Source organism: Manis javanica, chromosome 7 (assembly GCF_040802235.1).
Source record: "Manis javanica isolate MJ-LG chromosome 7, MJ_LKY, whole genome shotgun sequence".
In the NCBI taxonomy this organism is placed as follows: domain Eukaryota; kingdom Metazoa; phylum Chordata; class Mammalia; order Pholidota; family Manidae; genus Manis; species Manis javanica.
This window is the reverse complement of record NC_133162.1, coordinates 127,648,386-127,665,050: the sequence shown is the minus strand read 5'-3', so window position 1 is coordinate 127,665,050 and position 16,665 is coordinate 127,648,386. Positions and strand designations below refer to the sequence as shown.

Genomic DNA, 16,665 nt, shown 5'->3' with positions numbered 1-16,665 from the left:
CATCACTGTATTCTGAATGTATAGCCCAGTGCCTGGCACAAAATACATATTTGATAAAGTTTTTTCAAATGAGTGAAGGAATGAATGCTAACAATTAAATAATAATGCAAATTTAAAAATTACCTTTAGGTTTCCTGGGTCCTATTTTCTGAAGGTACTCTTTCTATGCCATTTTTTTCAGCTCCAATGACTACATTTCAGTTTATTACATCTTTTATTTTTTTCTAATTAAGCTTACCACGGTTCACAAACCCTGAGAAAATAGTAAGGTTAACCGCTAAAGAGTATTTCTTGACTCTCATTCCCTTAATAAGCATCCCTGGCAATGTATTTGACTTACCCAAAGAGTTGTTACTTGGATTTCATATTATTTAGATGGATAAAGAAGAGAACAACATGATCAATGAAATTAAAGCTTTTGCATAATTAGGGAAAAAACACCCTTTGCCTGGCACAGCTTCAATCTTCTTTTTCACCAGCTGCTAAGTCATTTTCATATCCCTAGCTGCTTCCTCCAAGCGCAAACACACCTGTTCTCCCAGCTCAGTACCCATTTGATGCTGGCTCCTTGTGAGCAGGAGATGTGTGTTTTTGACTTGCATCAGAGGGCTGAATAATCATCTTTATTTGGAATGACAATAGTCCTCTTTGGCAGAGGTAGGCAGCTGAGTAGTGTTCATCCTCAGAAGTTTTCTCCTGAGATGGAACAAAACAGCTCACTTAATAAGCCATTTTAGGTATAACTACAAACTTGAATTTATTTCTCTGGACAACTTGTTGCTCTGTTAATCTGTGCAAGCCCCTCTGGACCAGTTGTACCTTATGCAATGGCGAGAGATTAGTGCTTGATGGCCAGTCCAGAAACAACCAATCTTGTACTTCTGCTGTTTTCACTGGGGAACTGGCAACCAGTGTGGCACCTCTTGTTCTGGCACTCAAGGCAGGAAGGTGAACAAATGCATAAAAGCTGTATAGTTTATATGTAAGTGGAAACAAAGCAAAATCAAGTGTCAGAAATTAGATTAAAAGTAGAGCAATCAGTGTGCTGATTGGCAGTGATATTTGGCCAAAACCAAGGCTATTCCCACCTCTGCTATTCCCATTATGACACCATCAGGTACAGATGAATTATGTGGAATTTCGGAGTTTTAGTCCTCAGCCTCCTTAACGATTTTTATCACAGGATGTTGAAAGTAACTGACTCATTTTTTTTTTGAGAAGGCATCTCTCATATTTATTGATCAAATGGTTGTTAACAACAATAAAATTCTATATAGGGGGAGTCAATGCCCAATGCACAATCATTAATCCATCTCAAGCCTAATTCTCGTCAGTCTCCAATCTTCTGAAGCATAACGAACAAGTTCTTACATGGTGAACGAATTCTTACATAGTGAGTAAGTTCTTACATGGTGAACAGTGCAAGGGCAGTCATCACAGAAACTTTCGGTTTTGATCACGCATTATGAACTATAAACAATCAGGTCAAATATGAATATTCGTTTGATTTTTATACTTGATTTATATGTGGATCCCACATTTCTCCCTTTATTATTATTATTATTTTTATTTTTAATAAAATGCTGAAGTGGTAGATAGATGCAAGATAAAGGTAGAAAACATAGTTTAGTGTTGTAAAAGAGCAATTGTAGATGATCGTGTGTGTGCCTGTAGACTATGTGCTGATCCGAGCTAGACAAGGGCAATGAAACATCCAGGGATGCAGAAGCTTTCTCTCAAAACGGGGGTGGTGGTGGTGGTGAGATTCTAAGCTTCACCACTGTTGTTCCCCGATTTCTCACCTGATGGCCCCCCTGCGACTGTGCCTGTCTTAGGTTGTTCCTCCCTTGCTGACTCATTTTTTTATTGGGAATTGTTCATAGGTCCGCAGCCCACTCTGATTTATAATAGCTTCCAAAATAATGGGGTTATTCTGAGGATTTCTTTCCATTGTTCCACTCTGTATTCTTCCCATCTGGCTTGTACACCACTCATCTTAATTAGTAAAATGCCGTCCTGTCTGGTTCTCCCTTTGCCAGCAAGTCATTCAGCTCCCAAATCACTTCTTCACCTCCATCATATAGTTTAATATTTTGCAACAGGAAAACTGTAACATAGCACATTCTTCTCCTAACAGGGAAAAAGTGAAATCCACTACAGCAATGTTAATTAAACAGAGTCTAACATTAGTTTTAATTTAAAGGAGGCCTCCTGAGACTTACTAGCATATACCCAGGGTGTCATAAAATATGAAGCCACACTCCTTCTCAATTAGCATCCATTTATTTGAGAGCAACACCAAACAATAAACAGGCACAACCTGATCCTTTCTCTCCTGTTCTGCCCAGCAGCAGCCTGCTCTTTGGAGACTTGCTTCAGCAGCAGCAGCTCCATTAGAGTTCTGGGTTAAGACAAATTGGAGCCAAATAAAGTGTCTCACTAGGCATCTCCCTCGCACATTTTAGGTGTATTTTTCAGTTTAAGGTTTCACCATGGCAGTGAGTGAACTGTTGAAATAATTTCTATTAGGAAGACTAAGTCATACTCAGAATGGAATTGGCGGGGCCAGAGGTGATTTTAAGCAGAAAGCAAATTGGCAGAGGAGGGTGCTGTGCATGAGGCTGTGATCACGTTAGGCCTATGAATCAGGCTGCTTTTTAAACCTTCATATCCCTACTGTCACACCTCCATTTGTAGTTCTCACCCTCTACCTTTTTCTGCTGCCTCCTGGTGGCCCGCTCCCCTATTACTGAGTCTTCCTGGTCCCTCTCGTTGGAACTATAAATAACCAGTATATTTCTGGCCAGTAGTTAATGCTACTCTTACTGGTTTAGTCTAAAGCATTCATGTTACACTCCCCCAGATAAGCATTTTTAGTATAGGTAGGGCTTTAACCATTTTTTTATTTCAATTTTTATTTCACAAACATCAAACACCAAAAAAGAATGTTTTAAAAGAAAGAAAAGTAACTCACAAATCATCCACTTGCTTGCATTAAATCCTAGCACAGGGTTGGCAAGAAGATGGTGGAATAGAAAGTTCGGGTGATCACCTCCGTCAATGAACACACCTAGGCAGCAAGTACTTGTTATGACCTAGAGACTGGCAGGACAGACCGTCCACAGCTGATGACAGAGAGAAGGCCACACCGAAAGGGCAAAAGGGGCAGAAATGCACTCACCATCCAGCCCCCCTCTCCCACACCCTAGTGGGAGGGAGCGAGGTGCAGAGGAGCCAGGGAACAAGCCCCATGCCAGGCATCCCTGGCCTTGTGCACCTGTACTGGAAGACGAGCCCCCATGATGTCTGTCCCTGAAAATCAGCTGTGCTTAATCTGGGAGCTTTGAAAATTAGCCGGCCTTAACTTTTGGAGAGCTGGAGGATGGTAAGGTCCAACTCTCTGCTCTTAAAGGGCCTGCATTCAAAATCAATCAATCTGAGACCCGTGCATAGAAGCAGTAATTTGAAAAGAACCTGGGTTATATGTGAAGGAGATTTATTGTCTAATTTTAGGACATGTGCAGAGGCGTAGGGATCTGTAGGAGATTTTCCCCTTGAGTTGAAGTACTGGTAGGGGCACCACTTTTTTTTTTTTTCAGCTTAGCTGGCTGGATGCTTACAGGAAACAGTTCTGACGCTCTTTATCTACCATGCCAGCACTGCTTGCCCCACCCTGGCATTCCCCTGCAGACTCATACCACCCAACTTGCCTGGCCTGGCAGGCACCCCTCTAGAGTGACTCCTGTTCCAGGGAGTGGAGGATCTAGGCCCAGCCACTGGCATGCTGCAGATACAGCCAGGTGTCTAGGACAGCTGTGCCAGGAGTAAGCCCTTCTCATCAATGCATCTGCAGTAGTGGAGGCTGGTCATTGCTGACAGCAGGGCTGAGGGCTGACTGTGTCCACCAGCACGCCCACAGAAGCTGCAGCTACACCTTTGAGCCAGCTGTGCCTGGGAAAAAAGTCCTGCAAACCAGTGAACCCACAGTAGTTGCAGCTGGTCATTGCTGACAGCAGGGCTGAGGGCTACCCTGCCCACCAATGAACTTGCAGCAGTCTTGGCTCAGCAGAACAGATAGTTGCATGCAGCCCACACAGGGGACACCTCTGGAGTGCTTGGTTCTGGTAATCAGGGGAGACTGCATATCACAGGACACTGCATAGGGCTACTACTTTCAAGACCAGGAGATCTAGCTGCCCTAATAACACAGAAATAATACATAGAATCAGACAAAATGAGGAGGCAGAGAAATATGTTCCAAACAAAAATAAGAAAAAAATGCCAGGAAAAGAGTGAAATGAAACAGAGTTAAGCAATCTACCTGATAAAGAGTTCAAAATAATAGTCATACTTATTGGACTGATAAGAAGTGTGGATGAATTCAGTGAGAACTTCAACAGAGAGATAGAAAATATAAAAAAATAACCAGTCAGAGCTCAAGGATTCAATAAAATGAACAATGCACTAGAAGGTATCAACAGAGGGTCGGAGGGTGCAGAAGAACACATCGGTGATCTGGAAAAAAGGGTAACAGAAAGCAACCAAGCTGAACAGCAAAAAGAAAAAAGTATTTTAAAGAATGAGGAGTGATTAAAAAATCTTTGTGGTAACTTCAAGTGTAATAACATTTACATTATAGGGTTCCCAGAAGGAGAGGAGAGAAAAAAAGGGGCAGAAAACTTGAAGAAAAATTCCCTCACATGGGGAAGGAAACCGACATCTAGGTCCAGGAGCACAGAAAACCCCAAATAAGATGAACCCCAGGAGGTCTGCACCAAGACACATAATCATTGAAATGTCAGAGATTAAAGACAAGGAGAGAATCTTAAAAGCAGTGAGAGAAAAGCAATGAATTACCCACAAGGACAACCCCATAAGTCTACTTAGCTGATTTTTTCAGCAGAAACTTTGCAGGCCAGGAGGGAGTAGCATTCAAAGTGTTGAAAGGAAAAAAAACTTGCTATCAAGAATACCCTCCTCAGCCAAGCTATCATTCAGAGTTGAAAGTGACATAAAGAATTTTCCAGACATACTGAAGTTAAATGACTTCGTCACCACGAAAGTGGCTTTACAAGATATGTTAAAAGGACCTCTTTAAGTGGAGAAGAAAATGCTATAACTAGAAGTAAGAAAATTTTGAAAGGAAAATAATTTTCACTGGTAAAAGCAAACATACAGTTAAGGTAGCACAGTACTTGGAAAACTAGTATAAAGTTCAAAACACGAAAGTAGTATAATTTATTATACACACAAAAATTAGTCAAGGGATACACAAAATAAAAAGAAAATACAGCATCATATCCATAAATGTGGAGGGGGAATAAAAATGTAGTGCGTATAGAATGTGATTGAACTTAATCAACCATCAACTTAATATAGACTGCTCTCTCTCACTATAGGATGCTGTATATGACCTCGTGGTACCTCAAACTAAAAACCTATAATAGATATACAAAGAATAAAAAGAAAAGAATCCAAACGTAACACTGAAGAAAGTTATCAAGTCACAAGGGAAGAGAACAAGAACAGTGAAGAATAAAAACAACCAGAAAACAATGAAAAGGCAATAAGTACATACATATCAATAATAACTTTAAATGCAAATAGACTAACACGACAATCAAAGACATAGGGTGACTGAATGGTTAAAAAAAAAAAAGAAGACCCATCTATCTGTTGCCTAAAGGAAATTCACTTCAGACCTAAAGACACAGACTGAAAGTGAAGGGATGTAGAAAGAAATAGACTCAGAAATACAGAGAACAAACTGGTGGTTGCCAGAGGCAAGGCAGGTAGGGGAATAGGATAAACAAGTGAAGGAGATAAAGAGGTACAAACTTTCAGTTAGAAAAGAAGTAAGTCACAGGGATGAAAAGTACAGCATAGGGAATGTAGCCAATAATATTGTAATGACTTTGGTGATAGATGATAACTGCATTTATCATGGTGAGCATTTTGTAATGTATATAAATGTCAAATCATGTTGTACACGTGAAACTAATATATTAATATCCTTCAATTATAAATAAAAAGAAAACATGGGGAAAAAAATCTCACCACATCCAGAACTGCTTAATCCAACTGTGTCAGTAGTTCATGCTGGGAAGACCTCAATGTGTTGACAAATGCATGGGAGTAAAACATTTTACACTGCTTGGATAGGTGATCTTCACAAATTCAGCCCAGAGAAGCCTTCTGTTTTTTTATTGTTTTGTAGATCTGGGCTAGAATTTTAATAAATAATAAGAGAGATGGGAAGAGGAAAAAAAATCCAAGGGAGATATCAATAATATCAAATGTCTTCTAGTTCCCATCTGTTGCATAGTCCATTAGCTGAGAAATTGCAGAGCCCTAATAATAGTACTTGTGATTTAAATAGCACCTTTCAAACAGAGAGCTTTGCTATCACTATTCTCATCTATCTTTATGACATACTTGCAGCTTGGGACAGATATTATTATTCATATTTCACGAACAGAAACACCACAGGCACAAGGTTCAGGCAAGGTCATGCTGTTAGCCACAACAGATAAAGGACATCTACCAGACTATAACTGTCATATACGTCCCCAGCTGCTACTTTGCTCAGATCTATGCAGATCCAGACCCAGACCCAGATGTAACCCAATGACCTCAACAGCACCATCCTAAGCTAACTGTGGGCAACGATCAGATCCTCTGCTTAAGGGAATCCTGACTGCATACACAGTGTTATACACTCTTTTAATGCATAATAGATGTCCTTTGCTTGGGTGAAAACACATAAAGGCCTTTCTCTAGGATGTTTGCTCTGTTGATGGAAGTATATGTTTATCATAGCTTGAGTTCAGTTCAGTTCTCTGTGTGTGTCTGTGGGTATGTGTGTATCTGTGTGCATGTGTGTTTAGGTGTGGAACTTTTTCATATGCTGGTCAATATGAGCCACTGATTGTGAGAACAATTCTGCTGTGAGAATAAATTAGGCAAAAAGCGGCCGTAAATCTGGCCAGAGATAAATATGTAGCAGAAGTTCTTTCAGTCTTACAGGCATTCCAGCAGGTTCCCTTGGGGTATGCAGTTGGGTGTCATCATCCACTGATGGACAGTATTCCAGCTGGAGGTCCAAATAGACTTGGCTGTGAGCAGAACCACAGTGTTTCCCAAGAAAGGTACAGCGCAACTGCAACTCCTTTAATATTTAAGAAACATATACTATTTCTGAAAAGGAGGGCAGGTATCACATTTTAAAAAATGTTCTCTAGATTTATCAGTTTTTCTCATTTTACAGCTCTAGAGGCAAGTATTTAATGGATTTAATCAGTTCATTCAGGCATTCAACAAATAATAATTAAGCTCCTACTATGTATCAGATGTTTATGTAGGGGTTGGGTACAGAGCATTGATCAAGACATCCAAAGACTGCATGGAGCTGATATTTGAGAGGAGAGAGATTGATAAGGAAGAAATGAGAGGAAGGCTACAGAAGATGAAAATGTAGAAAATCAACAAAAAAAATAAGGTAGAGATTTCTAAAAAGTGCTCTGAAGGAAATAGGGAAGAGAGAAAGAGAGAAACAAAGAAAGAGAGAAGAGAAATGGACAGGCCTCTTTGAACAAGGTGGTCAGAGAAGACTTTTCTCTGAGGGTGACATTGAAGTTGAGGCCTAAAGCTAGTGTTAATATGATAATCTGTGCTATTCATGTGTTCCTTATTCTCATGAGATCCCTTATGTTGTAAAAGTAGAACAATCTTTCATTATTGATTCCTTAGGAAAAAGCTTGTTGCATAGCACACACCTTGGTTCTCACACACCAGTGTTTTTTAGGATCCCCTCACACTCTTGGCAATTGTTGAGGATCCTCAAAAGCTTTGGTTTATGTGGGTTATGTTAATATTTGTTATATTAGTAATTAGAGAAATTTTAACATGTTTATTGGTTTGAAAATAACACACAGTGGGTTTATTATTGTTAACATAAGTAACAATTTATATTATATAATATACATTTGCATATAAGTATAATTATTTTTACAAAACAAAAAATTAATGAGGAGAGTGCATTGTTTCACATTTTTGCAAATGTCCGATCTTTTTTTGGCTTAATAGAAGACAGCTGGATTCGCATGTCTGCTCCTGCATTCAATCTGTTGTGAAATGTTGTTTTGGTTGAAGTGAATATTTAAAAAACTCCAGCCTTATACAACTTTGTACCAGAAAAGGGAGGACCTCGTATATCCTCTGAGAACCCACTGTCATAGAATAGCTTTTAGCTCAGCATATCTATACAATTTCAGGAGAAGTAAAAAATATTTACTGGAAGTAGATATTCAGTGATCTTAATCATCCTCACATATACTACTTTCAAGTGGTTTACATTCCTCATTGTTATGGGCATCCATCAGGTTAAACACAGCAATAAAACTCAAACCTGACTTCTAGCAAATAATATAAAATGATATATATATTTATTTTATTTACAGCAAAATACAAAGTCTATTCCTTTTTGAGCAGTTTACAAGGTGGCTTTTAAATCTCTGAACATAGAAAATGTAGCAGGTGGTAGAAATGTATACACTGTCATATTTTCACTTTGCTTTCTACAACTGATTTTACTGCACTCTGGAGACCTCATTCCCACTGATGGCAGAGCACATTGGCTATGCCAGTGGCATATACCTTCATTTCTGCAGGTTCAAAACAGTCTCTTTTCAACAATTACTCAGTTTTTCAGGGTCTCTTCCCAGTGGTGAATCTGAGGGAAGCTGATGTTTCTGGGCCCCTTTCATGTCCCTGGGAGGGGCCCTAGCAATTCTCTATTTATAATTTTGTATTCTTTCTACTAAAGAGGAGTCTGTACATGGCAAAAGCTTCAGGACTGCAAAACCTGGATTTGCCCCTCCATTACCCTTCCCAAGGGTTTTCCCTCCTTTGTTCTTCTCAAGACAGCACCTAGGTGAGAGGAGATGCTAATTATCCTTTTGGCAACAGGAGAGGGATGTCTGGCTTGGTGCTGCAGTCTGGATTCTTGGTGCATAAGCTGCTGAAGTCCCCTTGGCCTTGTGACTATCGTGTAACACTATTCTTTGCTGACCTGACCATCACTTTCATTACAGTGAGACAAACCTAGGGTCTGGCTGTGATCCCAGCATAGCAGTGGCTCTGCTACAGTCTAACCCATGATCTTGGTGAATTTCTCATCAGCTCGACAGCTAACACCCTGAACAGTCTTCTGTGACAACCCCAGCTATGCACTGGCCCCAGGGAACAAGGCGCAGCCAGCCAGGCAGTTTGTTTAGCTGCTCAGGTGCCATGTTGGACAAGGCCCCGTGTGACTGTGGGACTTCTCCGGGAGGCTTATGACCTGTCTAGGACGAAGGTCCCTGCTTTGGGGGACTGCTGTCCTCAACCAGTGTGAGTGTTTCTACCACACAGCCCATCTGAAGGGCAACTCAGAGGAGGTGAAGGGAAGTGAGCACATTTGACTTTTTCTTTGCCCATCCACCTAAAAAAAATCATCTTAACCACTTTTAAAAGTGTATAGTTCAGCAGTGATAACAGATCTCTAGAACTTTTTCATCCTGCTAATCTGAAACCCTTCACCCATAACCAGCAACTCCCTTTCCCCATTCCCCCAGTCCCTAGCAATCACCATTCTCCTTTCTGTCTCTCTAAATTTGACCTCTCTAGTCACCTCCTACAGAAGTGGAAGTATCCTGTGTGCATCTTTCTGTGACTGGCCTATTTCATTTGGCATAATGTCCTCAAGGTTCATCCATGTTGTATCTATCATATTATATTGGAAAACCGATATTCAGTAGGGCACCTTCATGGCACTCATTTACCGCTCTTCACTCTACCCCACCTAACATTCCACCTTCCCCGCTCTGGTTCTAATTCAAGCCCTGATCATTTTTCATGTGAACTCTTGCAATAGTCTGTTTGGTTTCCCCATCTTGGGTCTTGATCCTTTCAAGTTATCCTGTTCACAGTTGCTGGAGTGTTGCTGTTTACAAAATATAATTTTGACAATAACTCACTGTTTAAAATTTTGCAGTGGCTCTCCTTGCCTACAATAAAAAGTCTAGATTCCTTAATATAGAATATAAGGTTATTTCTCATCTGAGTTTTGATTACTGGTTTATGTCTCTACCTTATTGTGAATACCTTGTTTTCTCATAGCATTGAATTGTTTCTCCTCCTATAGTAAACCTCTTGAGGGGAGAGTCCGGCATTACTCATTTTTGCATCTTTATATATCACTCAGTGTCTGACACAAGGTATGTACTTAAAATATATGTTAAAATAATGAAGGCAAATCATTCCTAATTATCCTTTCTATTATTTTGAATTTTATTATACTGGCTTTTACTAAGGCTGAAATAGATGTGTATAAGATGCAATAGGTTTTTCCTAAAACAGAAATATTGGTATAAGGATACATAACATTTTGAGTGTTCCCCATCCTAAAAATCAACACTGAAAATTAATGAAATTTGGAGAGTAAAAGAAATGAAACCATACTCAAAGAAAATTTCATTCTGATAGCAATTTCATGGCACAGTTCTAATAAAACATCCTAAATAATGAGGAATTATGTAGGAAGAGGGAATCATTCCACATCTGATTTCATCCCTATACATTTTAATAGTGAGGAAACTGTTGTCAATTTTCACTGTCAATTTCTTCTTGTCTCAGACTAATGATAAGGGGTTGAGTCATTTAGGGCATTACGATCTTGATATTTATGAGAATTCTTCCTCATTTTACCATGACTTAACCTGGCATGCTGAACCAGATACGACAGAACCAAATAACACATTACATACTATGTTTTTCAGAGCTCTTTGTTTACCAAATAGAGTATCTGTCTTGGACTTCAGTTTCACCCTCATCAGATTGTCCGTCAGGTCACATCACCAAGGCGAACGTTCAGAAAGCCCTTCCAGCCACTCTTTCCCCCAGTGTTCCTGTGCTTCAGTGTTCTTCAGCCAGTATCTACCTGGTAGGGAAATGCGTCTCATTCCTTCAGTGTAACTGTATAAAGTGCTGCACAGCCATCAGGTGGTGTCAGTCTTCTGTTCTCTGCCCTACATCTGTGCTTTTGACAGCTGGCTCCTATGAGCCCAGGAAGAGCTGCAGATGTTTATGTCACCAGCAGTTCCTGAGGGCTCAGTTTGAAAACTGACACGTCCCCCTGGCAGTCAGGGATACATGTTGCTCACATTTCCTTTTTTTTACTGCATTTCTTCCTGTTTATATCTTTATATATCACTCAGTGTCTGACACAAGGTAGGTACTTAAAATATATGTTAAATTAATGAAGGCAAATCATTCCTAATTATCCTTTCTATTATTTTGAATTTTATTTGTTTCCTAGAACCATGGTTAGGTTTGTGTTGGTTAATTGTTTTGTTTCAAGCTTCCTCTTGTAATTTAAATACCTGAAGGTCCTTAGAACTCGAACATGGCCTTAGATTTGGGGAATCCGGGATCTGTGCAGGGATCTTTAAAGTTTCAAAGAGATTATTTGTGAGCAAGTACTTTGAAAATCTTACAGTTTTGACCTGGTATTATAATAATGTGTTGTTTTGACCTTTAGCTATCAAATTTCTATTGGTAATTATATGGCTGAATCACTGTTATATTATAAATAAAAAGCTATTTCACCTACTTCAGCCAAACATCTGGTTAAATCCACTGTAATGTTATTTTGACTGAATTGATTAATAGTCAATTCATAGAGAAATTCCATAGCCTGGAAATTTACCTGCATAGAGAAAGTCCAAAATAGCCTGTAAGTTTAACTTTGCTATTTAATAAAGAAGCTTCCTGTTTGTTTTATTACTGGCGCCTGTATGACTCACTTCTGAGCCAGATGTTGTACTTCATCATTTCATAATGTGTCATTTCTGTGCACTGACTTTCTTTTCATGGTTTCTGAAGCAAAATCTATTTCATCCCATCACCAAGATATTGTTGATGACAGCTGCAACACCTGAATAGGTAGCTTCAGCTTTCACTTGGACATAGAGATGGAAATTTTTCTTAGAATGGAGCCGGCAGGGAATGAAACATATGGCAGGAAGTGGAAGAAATGAGGACTAGTTTCTATAACAAACTCCTGTGCATTTTGACAAGGCTCTCTGATACACTGTCAAACCGCCCCCAGGGCTAGGGGGCAGGTATCTCTTCTCTGTCTCTCGTCAGAACATCAAGATTTGCCTGAGGAAAGAACTTCTTGCTTTGTTATCCAAAAAACTGTTGGAAGGCAGTGAGTTCTTCATTGCTGGATATAATAACGAAATGGTCTGTAGGCCTAACTGCTCATCAGATTCACCTGTATAGATGCTTAGGCCTCACCCCCCACATCCCACAGCTTTCCCAACCTTAGATATTTTAATTCAGTGTTCTACAGATGGAGTCTAGGCATGTAAGAAGTTCTCCTGAGGTTTCTGATGTACAGAAAGCGAGGCAGAAATGTATTATAAAATCTGATTATCTAAGGGACAATTGTTCTAGAAGACGAATTTTAAGTGCCCTGCCAATGCTGAGTTTATATGAGTGTCTGAAGATAAATCTTCATTTTCAGGGATCAAAATCTGAAATGTATACAGGGACTAATAGGTAAGGTGAATGTGTGAGGTGGCTCTGTGAAATATCATAGGTAGTGGTGGGGACTGTGGCAATTGGGAGAGTAACTCTGTGTTGGAAGGACCGTAGTTAACAAACTTACCTTGGACAGATTTGGCCCTTGGGCCTGTAATTTTACCTGAGTAAAAGGCTTCTGGGAGCTGAGAGGGGTGGGAAGATTCTTCTCAGGCTTGCAGTTTTCTTCAGCTTCTTTAGCATGAAATACTCAGTACTATTTTCTTCTTGAGGTTTTTAAAACAATGTTAAAACATTAGATGTAAGAGGTAAGCCTTGTAGATGCCTTTTACAAAGATGAAGGAGAGGAATATATGCAAATGGATCTGTTTCCTCTCATTTTATCCCCCTCTTATCCTTTCTGACTGCGTGTTTGGAGCAAGTTGGAGTTAGATGGAGATAAATGAAGTATCAGGAACTTGATGGTTTGTCTTGGTTTCTTCTGCTCCCAGATCCATTCCTAATCCTGTAGGACAGTGATATGAAACTGTCAATAAAATGAGATAAACATAGATGAATAGGAAGTGCTTGAAGAAGATTTAAAGAACTATTTTAAAACCAGAAGTATTTTAGGGGCATCTGCTGAAAATGTTGCTCAACTGTGGTATTCTTTTTTTTCACTTTGGGGCAATGAAATTTTATGAGTCACTAAATACATATTTTGACATCTGGCTTCACTGCTTTTTTTTCTTGAATACTGTAAATTCTCATCATAAGAGTTTCCTTCTTGTCAGTCTTTTGATACTACACTTTCAATCATTTCTGGATGATTTACAGATGGTTGGACCTAATTGCCTTAGGTCTTAGTTTCCTAGGAATTCTCTGGCTAGAATAAGGCATGGGGGCAAGGAATAGAAATATTAAATTTTATGTGAGGGCAGGCTAAATTTTGGCCTTCTTAACTGCATTATTTTTTATCATTGTGCCTGTTTCATTTGTTAAAGTAGATTCTTATATCTGCATTATTTAGACATGATTTCTTACAGATTTGAAGATTTCCTTGTCCTAAAATTCCTGTGACACCTCTAGTCTCAATTACAGCTACTGATTTTGAAACTCTGATTCATATGAGATTCTCAGATGTTTTAATTTTGAATTTGCTGCTTTTGTTTTAGAGAAATTAATTTTACATTGATATAAAGTAATTAAGTATCTCTTAATAAGGAAATTTTAAAAATTCTAAATTGGATATTTATGATAAAAAAGAGTTTTAATTTCTATAACTGAGGAAGTATGTACTGTTTGATATACAGGGTCCTGGTTCTGTGTTTGTGGACCAGCTTTGGCCAATGAACTTTTATATCAAGAGCTGGATGATGAATGAGAAATGGCTATTAATAGTTCCGTATCAAAACTGATTGCCAAAGAGTATCTTTATCTCCCATTTCTCAAATTTTATAGATTCTGCTAGTAGTATCTAAGAATTTCATTACAACCTGATCATCCTCATGGGTAGGAGAACCTGTGAGGAGGTAAGCAATAATCCTGTCCATCAAACAACCCCGTGAGGAGGCGCGCAAGTAAGGGTAAGCCCGCAATCACATGTACTAGGAAATTTAGGCTAATGTGAAGTCCCAGCTCTCTAATAACCACCTTGACTAGTGAAGCCAAGAAAACGTGATGGAATTCCTATATATGTATGTGTACTTTTAGGAAATTAGCTCAGATTCTCTCAGAAAAACCTTAACATCTGAGATATCAACACTGAGCCCTGTCTGGTAACATTAATTCCTGATATTGCCTATCCGAGGCATTGCTGCCAGAATGTAAAAGAATGGGTTTTGTGTGGGTTGCTCTCTGCATTTGCCAGCGGTACCCTTTGGTGTGGCTAGAAGCTCAGAGTTAATTGCTGAAGCGAACTACAAGAATCCTGAGGACTGTTACATTCTTCGACTGCTGTTAGAGGCTTGGAATGGGAGATCACCTTGAGTTGCTAACATTTCCTAGTAACCCTGACTTCAAGGTGAGAAGAACTAGGCATTTATTTTAGAACTGCAGGATGGCTTTAAGGCATCTTTTGTTTTGGTTTGGTTTGCTTTCACTTTTGATCTTGGAATTGGTGAGGAAGGTTTTGACAGTTATGGAAAGGACCCAAATGGCCCCAAATCCTTGTTAGTTGCTTTAGGGTAGGCAGACATTCACCCCATTTGCCTGAGGGTAAATTACCAGTTTTGTTTTCCTATTTTCCTTAAAGAGACCTGCTTCATTATGTAGCCTAGCTTTGGCCAGTGTTAGAAGTTAATAAAACCAAGGTCCACGTTGGAAGAGTAATGCCTGAGCCACTCAAAGTTGTATTTCTTTGTTTCACAGGCTGTCTCCATGCCACTCACTGATATTTACTCCCACTAGCATCGCATATATCAATCCCATAAAATTTGATTAAAATATTAGAATATGTATTTATTTTATTGCCTCTTGCATCTGTGTACAGCTTATCCAGACAGCCACATCACAATGAGCACGTTATTGATTCTTCACGAAGACACCCTAGGCATTGTTATTATTAGCTTCTCTTCAAATTGAATAGTCCTAGTCATATAACTGAAAAGATTAATAGGAGCAGAGGCAGCAAATGAAGAAACCAGGAAAGCCGACTTGCAAATCTGATTATAATGTCTAGTATACTGAAATTGAGAAGAAGATGTAAAATTAAGAAAGTTACAAGCAGGAAATGGCAAACACCAGCTGAGGCGATAGGGAATGCCATATGTTAGATGCTCTTCATGCTTTTTTTTCCCCTCTTGCTTTTTTCAAAAAGACTATATATAAAATACACACATTATATATATATACATGCCTACATTACCCTGGCACATGTATCATTAAGGATCTCCTTGGAAAGGCAAGTTGATATATTTATTTTTTTGGAATAAAAAATCCGAAGTTATTTTCTGCAGCATCAAGTTTGCATTTATACCAGTAATCCCATGACTCTATTCATTGTTAAAGATTTAAAATTCTAGTCAGTTTTCTTGTGGTTTTCCTGTTGGATTTTATCTGTCCAAGTTCTGAGCTCTGCTGTTTCTCTGTGTTTCTGTTGATGAGAATCCAAGGAATAGTTTTGGAGCCTGTTCCCTTCTATTCTTCCCACAATATTTGTTTAACACGGGATAAACAACTGATCACAAAGGATAAACAATGGTAGAATATTCTTAATCTTATTGTATCAGGCCATACAAATCTGGGCAGCATTTATTACATGAAGGCAAATGTGAGTTTTATTTGATTTCATAATGTGGAATTCGTTTTGGACGGCAAAATGAATCATCCCATTTATGTTCCTTGTTCAGATGTATTTCAAAAAGTTGACATTTTCCCTCTGCAATTCACTGTTCAGAACCTGTCTGCATATTTATATTCTTGCATCAGATGCTGCTACGAACAATAATCAATAAGTCATCCAATAAAAAAGTCTAGAATTGCTAGTTGTTAAGAAAATCAGCAGCTTTTGCAAAAGGAGCAGCTATTCATCCTGTCTGCTCATCTGCATTTCTTCAGGCTTTAGATGTCTTTGACCTCCTTAGTTTCCCTTCCAGATGGTAATAGCAACTACATGTTCTGTATTCATGATTTCTTAGAGCTTATCTTTCGGAAGAAAAATCTTTTAGTCCTGATTAACAATTTGTTATCAGTTCACAGATTTGCAACATTTACATCAAGAATGCTTTTCCTCCCCATTGCGAAACAAATAGCAATGCTGCTTTCTATTTTAGAAAGGAGTCTGCCACTCAAATGGCTTAGCCTCACTCCATGCCTTAGCTTTCTGCCACTGCTGTCCTGGAACCTGCGGGGACTGTTCTCTTTTCAGGGAGAAAATGCAAGTGGGCTCTGTTAAAACAAAGAAATATATTTCATGAGCATCAAGCATTCATTCTGGATGTGCCACTCTCTTCTGGAAGACCCATTTGTTAGAAAGAAAGGGTTCCAATTTCAATCAAAAACTGGCGGTGACCTAGTATGTCAGCTTACATTAAAATAGACTGCAAGGAGGGTGCTTTTAAAAATATTTTCTAGACAATGATGACTTTAACTAGCATAGTT

General features: G+C 39.0%; 1 long non-coding RNA gene across 2 annotated transcripts in view; it reads left to right on the top strand.

Annotated features, from left to right (window-relative positions):
- Positions 1 to 16,665, top strand: part of LOC140850499 (uncharacterized) — a 291,177-nt gene that overhangs the window by 45,689 nt on the left and 228,823 nt on the right. For both annotated transcript variants that reach the window (XR_012133413.1, XR_012133412.1), the window contains exon 2: positions 10,184 to 10,256. This is a non-coding gene — a long non-coding RNA (uncharacterized lncRNA). The remainder of the gene's footprint in view (positions 1 to 10,183; positions 10,257 to 16,665) is intronic.